The sequence below is a fragment of the Pinus tabuliformis genome, chromosome 5_1 (genome assembly GCF_031772625.1).
Source record: "Pinus tabuliformis cultivar Carrire ecotype Pingquan chromosome 5_1, CPIR1, whole genome shotgun sequence".
Taxonomy (NCBI): domain Eukaryota; kingdom Viridiplantae; phylum Streptophyta; class Pinopsida; order Pinales; family Pinaceae; genus Pinus; species Pinus tabuliformis.
In genome coordinates this window covers 233,702,227-233,716,470 of record NC_142305.1, presented here as the reverse complement: position 1 = coordinate 233,716,470, position 14,244 = coordinate 233,702,227, and the positions used below count along the sequence as shown (strand labels likewise).

The 14,244-nt window shown below is 39.2% G+C and overlaps 2 pseudogenes; both read right to left on the bottom strand.

Moving 5' to 3' along the window:
• The window catches only part of LOC149164266 (chaperone protein ClpC1, chloroplastic pseudogene), a 48,586-nt pseudogene extending 37,962 nt beyond the window's left edge, over positions 1–10,624 (bottom strand).
• Positions 10,625–10,640: 16 nt separating this feature from the next.
• Positions 10,641–11,265, bottom strand: LOC149164265 (chaperone protein ClpC1, chloroplastic pseudogene; annotated as a pseudogene).
• Between the last annotated feature and the right edge of the window lie 2,979 nt (positions 11,266–14,244).

The window sequence follows — 14,244 nt, the reverse complement described above, 5'->3', positions numbered from 1 at the left end:
ATTTGAGTGAAAACATCCTTTTCCCTTTTGTCCATTTGTAAGTCGCATCTTTCTTAACCATCTCCTGTAAATGCTTCACTATCTAATCATAATCAAAGATGAATTTTCGTAGGAAAATAATCTTCCCTAAGAAATATTGTGTAGCTTTCTTATTCATTGGGAACGAGATCTAAATTATAGCTTTAACCCTCTCGTTATCAACTTTAATTCCACTCTTTGCAAAGATGTGCTCTAAGAGTGTCCCTTATGACACATCAAAGATTATTTTCTTTGGATTTAAATAAATCCCATATTTGTGACACTGCTCAAATATTTGTTTCAAATGACGTACATGATCTGATCATCATTTGAAAAACAAATTTACATCATCCAAATAAACAAATACACTCTAACCAATTAGGGCATGAAAAGCGATGTCCGTCACTCTTTGAAAGGTAGCACCAACATTAATAAGTCCGAATGGCATTCTCTTAAAAGCGAATTTTCCCAATTTGGTCCTAAAGGTGGTTTTCAAACAATCAGTTCCACCACTAACACTTGATTATAGCCAAAAAACCATCTAGTAGCGAGAACATTTCAAACCTAGATATTTTTTGGAGGATTTGTTCCATGGATGATACTGGGTAATTATCTTTATTATATGCCTAGTTGAGATTGTGTAAGTCTACACATAACCTTATCTCATCAAAAAAAATTCTGACTGGGACCAAATTTGAAACCCAAGTGGAATGTCTGACTTTGAAAATGTTGAGCATCCAACAACATTCTCAATTATTTTTGGATCAGGGGCTCTAGCGTTGGATGAACTTTCCTTAGTTTCTGTTGGAAAGGTTTTGCCCCTTCTTTGATGGGAATGACATGCTAGATAATACGAGTATCATATGTCTTTAAGTCATCGTATGTCCATGAAAAAACATCACAGTACTATTTGAATAAGTAGATGAATTCTTGTCATTCTTGTGGAGAACAACATGTATTGAGGTTTACATACTTCGGATCTTCTTGAGTTCCCAAATTGACTTGTTCGAATGATAACTTCGAGCTCTGAGTATTGGTATTAGTTGGTCCTCTAAATTGGTTTTGCAGGTCATATAATATTTCAAGAGACACCACACCTTTAGGCATAGTGTTTCCTTTTATTGCATTAAATTCCTCCTACAAAGCCTTGTCATGTTCATCCTCCTTTATGGCATCATTTTTAAACACATCCGCACTAGCCATGAAATGTACTATATGTTGGTCGTCATTGAAAATGAAAATATTAGTGACATTATCAGGCACATATGGTTTATATATAATCTCAATAGAAAAACCATTTCTCAGTGTGTTGTCACTGCGACAAACACCTTACAAAATTTTGCCTACACTTGAATTTTGGAGCCTACTGTGGATCTTCAGATCATTCATTCCATGGTCACTTCTTGATCAGTCGAAGTCACTTGCTCACACATGCTCAGTGTGCAACAAGTTCATGAGTGCATTCTTTTACGCAAGCTTGAATAAGCATAGCACACTCCATCAAGTCAATGTTTTTGCAGTGTTCAACCCATGTTGACAGTCAGTGTGCACTGTTATTGACAATCCCTCACTTTTGGCTGCATTTGTACTTCTATTTTGGTGAGTTTTTCAAATTGTCATTTTTGTGCACCTTCGCTTTCGCGAGTGTCATTTTCATTCTTTTGACTGTCACTTTTGATTTCTTTCACTTTAATTAGTGTCATTTTCATGTTATCTTCACTATGGCATGTGTCACTTTCATTATTGTTATCCATTTTCTCTTCAAATAGTAAATGTCAACTTTTGGCATGTGGAGTGTCACACAATGCATGAAAGCCAATTTTTTTGTGTTTAAAGGGGTAATATTTGCATTAATAAGTTGTACTTACCATGTAAACATGCATCAAACTCATTCCCAAAGTTTAGCATTGTTGCATAAGTGTCGTCACGGTCATCGCAAAGTGTATCTTTGGTGTTGCACTTGCCATAAGTTGTCGAAAATTTGTCACACTGAGGGAAGTATGTTTCTCATATGTACTGGATGATATATGTTGTGTCATCAAGTGTTCTAAGTGTGTGATCACATTCAAGTCTTGTCACTATTCACATCAGTTGCACAGATCCCACGCATATTCAAATTCAGAAAACTTCCCAACCAAGCAACTTAGCCTCATATAGCCCTCCTGAACTACGCATTTTGCAGTCTCATCCCTCAAGTTGCAACCCTTCCTCTTGGAACCACGCAATGTGTAATTCCCAACTTCTAGGACATTGCACTAGGCAGCCACAATGCTCAAGCTTAACCTCTGGCCTAAAAAACTACGTAATTTCTCTCTCCTACCGAGATAGTACTGTGCATTGCGTAGTCTTAAGGCTCAAGCCTGATCTCTGAGCTCTTGAACTGTGCAATTGTGAAATCACATGGCCTCCTCTAACTTCCAGAACTGTGCAGTGGGCAATATCAGTGCTCAAGTCCTCATCCTGGCTCCCTGAGCTCCCCAAATACACAATCTTATTACTCAGTCCAAGCCTACACTATGCATTACGTAGTCTCAAGGCTCAATCCTTACCCTTGACTGCCTGAGCTGCATAATTGCGTAGTCACTGAGCCTCTCACTCAACCTACTGCCCAGTTCTGGCTTAGTCATTGGATCATGTGTGACATCTTAGACTAGGGTTTTATTGTAATGATGTCATCTTGTCATGAGTGGATTGCAAATGCAGGTACTTTATCATGATATGGAAAGATGATGAAGAAGGAGGACATGCTAGAAGACATATAAGGAGTTGAGGAGATAAGATGATCATCAGGAAAGAAGACAAAGGAACATTGGATTATAACAAAAGATGGAAGATCAAGACCACATTGAAGACTCCTTATATTCAAGTCATAAGGAGGGGGAAGAAGAAGAACATGCACCATATCTTCAAGAAGACACAAAGAAAGAAACAACAAAATGTGACTTGACATTGCCATGTCATCATGCAGTCATGTCATGTCGTATCATGAGCCATCATGTGCCACATCATTTGTGGAATATGTAATTCAACATTGGAAAATGTATTGTAAAAGTGGAAGTCAAAGAGTCATTCATGTAATGTGAAATGTCATGTAGGAAGTCAAAGAGTCATCCATGTAATGTGAAATGTCATGTAGAAAGTCAAAGAGTCATGGAGAAGTCAAAAGGTCATGAGGGTATTCCAAGAGTCACAAGGGAGGTAAATGGTCACCTCATTTTTTATATATACACCCTCATTGTACAAGAAAAGGACTTTTTCACCTTGGCTTCTCCCATATGGCATCAGAGAGATAGAGTCAGTAATTTTGGGGAGCAGTTTGTGGCTCCAATGCTCCACTATTGGAGCTAGTGATGTTCATTGTATACATGTATCTTTGGAATTTTACTTGATACTTGAAGATTGATGGCCAACAAATTTTCATGCATGGATTGTGAATATTTGTAAGACTATTTTGTGAATGCTTATGATTCATGTTGGTTTTCACTTGTACTAAACTAGTTGAACTATTTCGGTTATTTTAGTCCTTATCTTATTAAAAATATGTTGCAATGGTTGTAAAAGTCGTCGCATCTATGCAGACTATTCTGCTTGATGTTAGGTGATTCTATTTTTCACTTATGTGTGCCTCTATTAGGGTGGTACTATTACCTCTATTTTAAGAGGCTCATTTCTCCTCCCTCTGCAGTAGAATAACCTTGATACACCTACAACCAAAAATTCACCAAACACACTTGCTTTTCGCAAAGACACATACACGCTTCTCTCTCTTTATGACAACTAAAGACAAGGAAAATATATAAGAATACATGGTAACAGGGTCGACACTCTGTATGGATCTCCTACTCCAAATGGTGTGAGGTCTAATTAGGACTTCACATTGGGGAGACACCCTTGGTTGACAGATTTCTAGCACCATCAACAAAATGGTGCTAAAGGAGGGCCAGATAACAGGTTGTGCCCATTGAGTCTACATTCAATCTCTTATCCAAAATGGATCTTTCCCTAATCATAATCCCGGGATGTTTTTCTAAAGAGCTTAACCTTACCATCCCTACAGAAGTTTTCTAAAACATGTCGCAATTTAAGTTTGATGGCGAGGGAGAATTAACTCTTTGTGAACATATGTTTCAAGTTGTCTATATTTTTCTTTCTAATGGAATACATTGCAAGTATGGCATGGCTATATTGCTCACCCTCACATTTGAAGGTTGTGTTAAGAGATGGTGTGATACATTACCTTACGCTTCTATACATTCATTCAACTAGCTTGCAAAGGAGCTCCATAAAACATTTGATAGGTATGCTTACTATGATGTTCTTAAAAGAATTAATCAACTAAGATGAAACCTAATGAATTAATTGAGAATTTCTCTATTTGTTTCCTTCACCTTTATTATGAATTTCTGGGAGAAGACACAGATTGAGATTTCTTTAAACAAAATTTTAAGCGTTTGGTTCACATCTCTTTGCCCGGTGTATCTAAACCCCCTGGTATTTCTACTTCCCCAACTTTTGTAAATCATGAAGCACCTCTAATTTCATAGGAGGAACCTACTACTTTTTTTCCTTGTCCTCCTTCTTTTCCAGTACCAATGTGGGTGCCTCCTTGCAATCATAATAAAGTTGGGAAATTTGCAAATCAAATTCCTAATACATCTTCTCATCCTCCTCTTTCTTTTCATGATTCAAATCCAATGGAGGAAACCTGGGAATGGATCATGAATCCTATGGTGAAGACTAATTCTTCCACTCCTCAAGATGATTTTGGCATTCTTAACCTCAATCCTGAATCTTGTTCCACTGAAAATATTACTTCTTTAAGGGACATTTTTCACCCTCTATCATCTACATGCCATGAATTTTTATATCATGATATGCTTGTTCAATTTGCTCCATCAACCAGTTCTTCACACTCTCTTGAATTTCAAGTTGTTGGTTCAAATTTCGATTAGGTACAAGTCAGTCACATTATGCAAGTAGAGGGGAAAGAAAATGAAGAGACATTTGATCTTTCTTCTCTTTTTCAAAGTTCCCCATGTCAGGATAATGCTCTTCCATCCTTGGTTGATTTTCAATCTAAGAATCTCAATGATGAATCAAATGGAAATTACTTAATAAATCTGAAGTCTTGGGAAACAATCATTCTAATGATGATGAATATGTTGTTGTATGTGATGATGAATTCCCAAGTGCACCAACCAATCTTTCAGTTCCTATAGAAGATTTTGATTTGAAAGGTTTAGATCTAGAATCTGATTCAGTCGAAGAATATGCTCTTATAGAAACTTCCTCTTCATCTCATTGTCCCTTGTGTTCTACCATTTGCATTGCATCAACTTGCGACGAGGATACTCATTGCTCTTCAAGTTATTCACCTGATGAGTTAACTTCTCAATTGACACAAGGTAGTGAGATTATCCATGACATCAAAGGAAATAATCAAATCACTGAGTATTCTTTCAATCCCTCATCATCTCTTGTTTTGCATGAAGACAACTCTTCAAAACAGCGTGCTCATGAAATTTCCCCGATTCATACATCTCCAGATTTACGATCAAAAGAATCTTTCATTTTGAGTAATCTGGTTGTTGAAGTTGTAAAATCTGATCAAATCAGTGACAAAGATGGCCTCCATCCAATTAGCAATGGTCACATTGAGATCGGATGAGGAAGTTATCCTCACACCATGCATGATCTAATTCAATCTTTAGATTATGATTTTGCAATCCTTGAAAGTTTCGGGACTTGTCAGGAAGTCGAGGCACTTCAACTTCCGTTGATGGTTATGTTAGGATCTTGCGACTCTATCAAGCCCCCCGAACTAAGTCAGATATGGTTTCTCTCACACAATCCTTTTCTTTGCATGGTTCCACTTGATGTAAATTTCTTTTTGAAAGATGTTTAGTATCGCAGATGTAGTATTTCGAGCTTTCAAGATTTTATTTCTGATCGAATTCAATCCTCTTCAGTTGATTCATCTTCATGCAAATCTCATGTAGAAAATGCAGGTTTGTAATGTGTATCTCTCATAGAATCATGGAACTGTGAAGTCAATCATTTCAAAAATCATCTTTGGCTAAGGGAATCATGCCTATCAAATTTGTTTCTTAATAGTCAGCTCCTGGTTTTTCTTGTGAGTGTTATATTTCAACCTTTCCCTTCATGGAACCTGAAATCCTCGAGTAATAATGAATGCATGAGTTATCGGGCGAATCAAATTCTTCTTCACTCATTGTATCCTGACTAGTTTCATGTGTTTGTCATATTGGCATTCATTTCACTTCTTTCGATGATTACGATGCTAGTGCAATATGTTACCAGTTACAAGGAAATGGATTGTTATATCTATCATGCAAGGAAGATGATTCATTTGTTCAAGGCATTCGTAAAAATGTTTAAATTGATCCATCTTTGAACTAGGAATCTCATGCCATAAATAGTCCATGTGATCATAATATTAACTAGCATTCATTTTATCATTTTCCCACTAGTATATCCTATGACAATTGTTTTACACTCTTTGATCTTCATGGTTTAACATCTCATCCTTCAAGTATTTCTCAAACGGTTGAGGCACTTCAACCTTTGCTGATGGTCATGTCGGGTCCTCATTGTCTTGAGAAACCGACTAAATATGATCAAATCAATTGCCTCTCACAAGATTCTCATCTGGACCCTGTGCCTTTAATTGAAAAATCATCTTTTCAAGGATTTTGGGGTTTTCAAGAGGACTGTTTTGAATTTCACGATATTTTCTAAGCATCCCTAGAAGCATCTTTCTTAGTAAGCCCCTTGATAATAACAAGTTTTGGTCTTTTCTCATGCTTGGTAAGAAGGATGACATAAATTAAGGTGCACTCACAGGGAGCTTTCATGGTTTGTCTGCTTACAATGGTCATCGAAAAGGTAAGAATGTCAACTGGTTAGAAGTAGTGGCTATGGAATATCTTTCTGCTGATAAGAAAGACCTTCTATTTTTTGTGCAAGTTAGTCAAGCTCTGATATTTTATGTGGCATAATATTTGTATCTATTTTAATTGCTTGTATCTTTGTGAATGCAGGTCGGAAGTAGCTACAGTGGATTCATTGGAAATTTCATTACACATGACCTTGACCTTCTAGCTCGTTAGGTTAGGAGTAGGTCTAGTTGCATATTAGTTTACCTACACATTCATCTTGCATCCATTTTCTGTAGTTTGTCTTGTCTTTTTTTATTTTAGTTTCGCATCATGTTTTGGTTTAGCCACCCTCTGTTTTGTCTTCTAGTTTTTTTTATTTGATGTGTGTTATCTTTTCTTTTCTTTTGTAAGATCTTGCATGAAGATGCTCTATTGGATCAAAAGGAAATGTGGCAAAATAGAAAAGGGGATTTCTGACATTGCAATGTTTGGCTAACTCTTTGTCTTTCTTTCTTGCCTTGGTTACAGCCTTTGGTCGATGATGTTCCAATGGAAAATATGATTCTTGCGAAGGAAATCATTGTGTCGAACCATGATCTCCATGCCTATTCTAGAAAGCTCATCCCTACACTCGGGTCTTTATGTTTTGGTGTTTTTAGGCTGATCCAATCAAGTAGAGAAGGACAAGGGAAAAATCTAAATGAGCAAACCAATATCAGAGGTCTTATATATGCTTCTTTGAATGGACAACCTCTTATGCTCTCAATAAGTGGGGATCCCTCTTCTGCCCATGAAATAAATAAGTGTTGATGCACAATCCTATATAAAATAAAGAAATAAAGGCAAAAGAGGAGAATGGCTTCCTGCGCAGAGAGATAAAGCAAGCAACTTTGTCAGGGTATTGTCCAGGTCTGTTGGCAATGAAGCAATGTTTGTGTCCCTAAAGTGACTTCTTCGGGGTGTTGTCTAGGCCTGCTGGCAGTGGAGCAACACTAGAGATGAAAAACTACACTCTGAAAATATAAATCTCGCGAACTTCATTACCCTTCCCTAATTTGAAGCATTGTGTGATCGTTGACCTTATGTTTGTGTTTAATCGAGTAAAGGAATGAAGGGGACTATGTTTATGCATGGGGTAAGTGGGGAAGCCATGGTAATTTAAATGATGAATCAATACTCCCATAAGGGCTAGACCCTGCACAAAATAATTGACTAAGGAAGAGAAGTTGGAGTTCTACCAGTGTGTTGCCAATGTAGGTTTTAACCCTATACATTGTTAAACAGACATGGACAGCACAAAAGATATGAAAGATAAAACATTCAGTACATTTTTTATTAACAGAAGATGTACATTTATAATACAATGTTGTGACTCTTGGGTTTCAGATCCCAAGGTCTCTTGGACTGCTTAGTCTTTTCGGCTTCCACACTAACCCTTTAGGATTAGGTGTCCAACATTCCCCCCCTTAATCCGAAGGGTTATGTATGAGTCCAAGAAAAGAGCTGTAATACAAAATGTGCAAAAAATACATGGCAGCACTAGGCTGAATGTGCTCTCTGAAATGTTGGTATAAAGGGCGGTGGTTTAAGGATGACCACCAACACTGGAACGCTTAGTGCAGTTCCCGGAACTCTTCCAAAACTGGCAAGAAACTGAAGTTTTCTGCTAGAGGAAGTGATCCTATTGTTTTAAAGAGGGAAACCTTCAACCATAAAAGGGAGGTCTCACCCCGCATAAAAGGTAAAACTTCAACCTGAAAGGGGAAGTCTCAACCTGTGATGGTTTAAGGATAACCAACAACTCTGTGATGGTTTAAGGATAACCAACAACTCTGTGATGGTTTAAGGATAACCAACAACTCTGGAATGCTTAATGCAATTCCTGGAACTCTTCCAAAACTCGCAAGAAGCTGGTGTCTTCTGCAAGAGGAAGTGTTCTCAATCTGTTCACGGGCATCTTTGTCTCTGGCTACAACTCTGAAACTGATGTGGCAGGTTGTGGCTCAGGCTCACTTGATGAAGCTTGTAGATGACCATCATTTCCCCCCCTGTCAGATACAAGGTGAGAAGATGGAGAAAACTCAACTGCAAGACTGTTCAATACTCTGGAACAAGTTCTGACATGTGTTTGGAATATCTTCTTGGCTGTTGATGCCCATTGCCAAGAAGCGATCCATCCAAGATGAATCTTTGTTCTTGCAGGACCTTTGTTTCTGAAGCATCTGTGTGAGGAATGACTGGTTTTATGACAGTGCTTACATGGATGAAGATCAAAACAGTGATCTTTCAAATGGCCAACTCGGTCACAGTGTTGGCATTTTATGATCTGTTGTTGTTGTTGTTGTTGTTGTTGCTGCTGCTGTTGTGGAAGAGGGGCAGAATCTGGAACAGCTGAAGCTGAACTGTCATGAGAAGCAGGTGAATTGTCATCAATGAATCCAACACTCTGAAACTGAATGGGCTTGGCATAGTCTGGAATATGAAAGGACAAGTCCTTGTCATATCCAAGACCAGTTCTGTGCTTGTTGTGGACAAGTTGTTCCCAAGGTCTGATGATGGGCTTGGGAAGTGCAGATTGAGTTTCTGCATCTGCATGTACAACTGCTGCTTTATTTGAATGAATTGTAACATTATTAACATGCTGCTGATGGGTGGTTGTCTTAATGTTCTGAAAAAAAACAGGTTTAGAATGGTGTCTATTTTGATGTAGCTCTTCTTGCTGTAGCTGTGATTCAAGCTGCAAAAAATCGATTTTTTTTTGTGCATTTTGCAAATAAGTTTGAATGTCAAAAAGAGTTTCTATGTTGACTTTTACCATCCCATCAACAGTGGAATGAATTAGGATATTCAGTAACTTTAATGCATCTTCAATTCTGGTCATTTCCTTCACCTCTGTCTTTGTGAGCTGTCTAAACACAATCATCTCATCTAGTCGATTCAGGAACTCAGGTCGAAAATATTGCTTCAGCTCTTCATTGACAAGACTTTTGATCCTTGTGTAGCTGCTGTCTTTCTCATCGTAATCAAGCTGGAAACCAATTCCACGGCCTCCGTTCTCAATCACGCTACTCCCAACATTAGAAGTCATGATCAAAAGGGTATTCTTAAAGTCCACAGTCCGTCCTCTACTATCTGTCAGTCTTCCATCTTCAAGAATTTGAAGCATCATATTGAAGACGTCTGGATGAGCCTTTTCAATTTCATCAAAAAGGACCACTGTATAGGGTCGCCTTCTCACAGCTTCAGTCAGCTTTCCTCGTTCACTGTAACCAACATATCCTGGGGGTGAACCAATCAATTTTGAGACAGTATGCCTCTCCATAAATTCACTCATATCCAACCGTATCATTGCCTCCTCTGAACCAAAATAATAAGCTGCTAGTGCCTTCGCAAGCTCTGATTTGCCACAACCAGTTGGACCTGAGAAAATAAAACTCGCAATTGGCCTGTTGGGATTTTTCAAACCAACTCGTGCTCGACGAATAGCTCGACTGATTGCTTTTACAGCTTCATCTTGCCCTATGACACGGTGATGAAGAGTTTCCTCCATCTTCAAAAGTCTGTCAGACTCATCAGTTGATACCTTTTCAATAGGAATACCTGTCCATGAAGATACAATATGTTCAATGTCTGCCTCTGTCACTGTTGGACCCTCATCATTTGCCTCACTCTCAGCTTTTGATTTTTCTTTACCCTTCTCTGTTATAGCAACAATATGTGCCTTCAACTCCATCTCCCGGTCACGTAGCTCTCCAGCCTTTTTAAAGTCCTGGCTTCGAACAACTTCATTCTTTTCTTTTGTTATTTGTCTAAGTTGTTTTTCAAGCTCTCTGGCCTCCTCAGGAAGCTGTGCATGCCTCAATCTCACTCGAGAACCAGCCTCATCAATCAGATCAATTGCTTTGTCAGGAAGGAAATGATCACTGATATATTGATACGACAAATTTGCAGTAGCCACCAAAGACTCATCAGTATAACGAAGCTTGTGATGAATCTCATATCGCTCACGTAAACCTTTCAGTATCTGTATCGTTTCATCAATAGTTGGCTCTGGCACTTGTACTGGTTGGAATCTCCTCTCTAGTGCTGGGTCCTTCTCAATGTGTTTCCTGTATTCATCCAAGGTGGTGGCTCCAATACACTGAAGTTCACCTCGTGCAAGAGATGGTTTCAGAATATTGGCTGCATCAATTGCACCTTCTGCTGCACCTGCTCCAATCAAAGTATGAACTTCGTCTATGAAGAGTATAATCTCATCACTCTGTTTGATCAATTTCTTCAATCTTTCTTCAAACTCTCCACGATACTTGGTACCAGCAACAAGTAAACCCATATCTAAAGTGATGACCTTTTTACCCTTGATTGTCTTTGGAACATCTCCAGAAGCTATTCACTGCGCAAGTCCCTCAGCAATAGCTGTTTTTCCTACACCAGGCTCACCAATAAGACAAGGATTATTTTTTGTACGGCGTCCCAGTATTTGAGTAACACGTTCTATTTGTGACTGCCATCCAACTACTGGATCAAGCTTGCCTTCCTCTGCCAGTTTTGTCAAATTCGTTCCATATACCTCAAGAGTCGGCATCTTGTTGCTGCTGCTACCACCTCCAACTCCAGCACCAACAACTTCTGTACTTTCTCCAACCATCTGAATTACCATTCGACAATTCTGTTAACTGTCCATCGTTCGCGTTACAAACCATAAACCCTTGCCATTCGTACCTTTTTCAAACCACAACTGTAAACACCTGATTGATTGAGTAGAGGAATGAGAGTTTACAGCACCAGCGTAGCTCGAATTGATACAGACGGCCGCACAGTAATGGAGAACGGGGAAGGCACAACCTCTTCCCCCGGGGCCAGCTAATAACTCCTCTCAAGCATTTGGACGCAAGAAGACACCGCAGACGTATCCGGGGCTGCTACGGACGTCGAGCTTCTAAAACGGGCCTGGAGAAATGAGAAAGCTGCTCCAGAAATTCTTACCTTCCAGAATGACCTGGTTCAGCGCTCTAGAGAGAAAATACAATTGCTGGAAGAGGCTATCGAATCCTTTGCCGAGAGTGGAACTGACGACCTTATGCTATCGCTGTACCACATGGATTTTGGACCGCACACTATTTTTGCTGAGGTCCTACCATGTCATTTTTTTTAATCTATATTGTTACGATTGGATCAGTGCTGAAGAACTCATACAAGGCAGGTGAAGCGTCCCTCAAGTTTTTCCACTAGTCTGTTAATCTGCTTGGGGGCAAGCACAACCCTTATGCCTGGAATCTGCTTGTCGATGTTCTTGGCAATAACAAGATGTTTGATGCAATGTGGGATGAAGCAAAATCCGTGAAGGCCGATGGGATTCTCTCCCGCTAGACCTTTGCTACTATTTTTACTTTCTATGCAATGGCAGAGAAGGCGAACGAGGTGATGATGACTTTTGAGGCAATGATGACCGTTTCAACAATGGTTCATGACATATGTCAATGGAACAAGCTTCAGAGCAAACGTTACATAACTTTCAATGCAATTTTAACAGCTTCTCAAACGTTTTAGGATCAGCAGAAGTTCAATTCTTCATTCCAATAATTAATACATGGAGACCTTTTATATCAACCCACGAACATGGATTTCAACGCACAGTGAATCACATACTATGCATCGAATATTTACACTATGAACCGAATCACACCATTCATATACACCATAAATCGAATAGCATACTATGAATCGAATCACGCCTTTCTACTGTCGTGAGTAACAGAACGTTCCAGCGATTCATTTCTGAAAGGTAACGGGCAACCTCATAATTCTCAGGACAATCCTCATACTCCACATGGGATTGTAGCAGACCGCAGGTAATGGCAGGCACTCAACGCATTCAAACAGGTGGTCAAACAGCGCAACAGAAGAGCAGGAGAATAATGTCGGACCAGCGTTCAAATGTCAGGTTTGTATGGAGCATAGCGCAGGGAATATAAATAGAATATGGCAGAAAACGGTTATAGAGAGTGCACAGAGCGTAGGAAAGAATATGGTGCAGAATGAGGAATACAAAGCTCAATAAGGTGGCAATTCTGATAACTCTGATTAGTAGAAAGACAGAACTGACATGTAGGTAGAGACCACAAAACAAGTGGCTCAAATATGAGCAGGGCCAGAATTCGCCCGCTCTGATACCATGTTAAACATACATGGACAGCACAAAAGATATGAAAGATAAAACATTCAGTACATTTTTTATTAACAGAAGATGTACATTTATAATACAATGTTGTGACTCTTGGGTTTCAGATCCCAAGGTCTCTTGGACTGCTTAGTCTTTTCGGCTTCCACACTAACCCTTTAGGATTAGGTGTCCAACATACATAAATTACCTGCAAACTAATTCTTAAAAAAAAAAAACAGAAAATATACAATGGCAAAAAACACAAAAAAAAATACATAGAGATTTTCCCTTGGATCCCAAAAACAGGACTACTAGATTGATTTTTCATTATGTTCCTTCATTGTTACAATACATATATATAAATTCCGAAGCATTCATAAACCCCAATCCATTAACCCTGGATTAGAACATAATCGTACTTCCCTTGACCGGATCTAAAAAATACCATGGGCAAAAAACCATCATGCCCAAAACCATATGCAAAACACCTGCACAAAACCATAGATAGGTCCTCCCACCTAATATAGGGTCCTAAAAAAAAAATTCCCGAGTCGCTGCCCTAGACCCTGTGCAGGGAGGCCAGCCCCCTGAAACCCCACGACAGGGGGAGTTGTGCCCCCCCCATGACCCCCCTACTACGCCCAACGCAATGAACAGGAGATGCTTCTGCCTCCCCGCTTGTGCGACTAGTCGTGGAAAGAATATAACGCACACCCAACATTCTCCCACTTGTTGTTTTCTTTTCCACACAAGGGGTCACAGGAGAGCTTAGTCATTAGTCCAGCCCTGCACAAACCCATTATTTCTCTATACCAAGAAAACTTGTTAGTGGTCACAAACTTCATTAATGCATCTGCAACATTCCTCAAAGTATCCACCTTTACTAGCAACACCTTTTTTTCCTCAACCATATCCCTCACAAAGTGATATTGAACATCAATGTGCTTTATCTTTGAATGATAAGCAGAGTTCTTTGCCAAGAAAATTGTACTTTGGCTGTCACAGTCTATCCTTATAGCTTGATGTACTAACCCCATACTTGAACACAATACCTACAACCAAACTACTTCCATGCTTTCATGAGTGGTTGCCATGTATTTTTCCTCTGTAGTTGAAAGTGCCACTACATACTGTCTCTTGCTCATCCAACTGGCTGCACCTCCA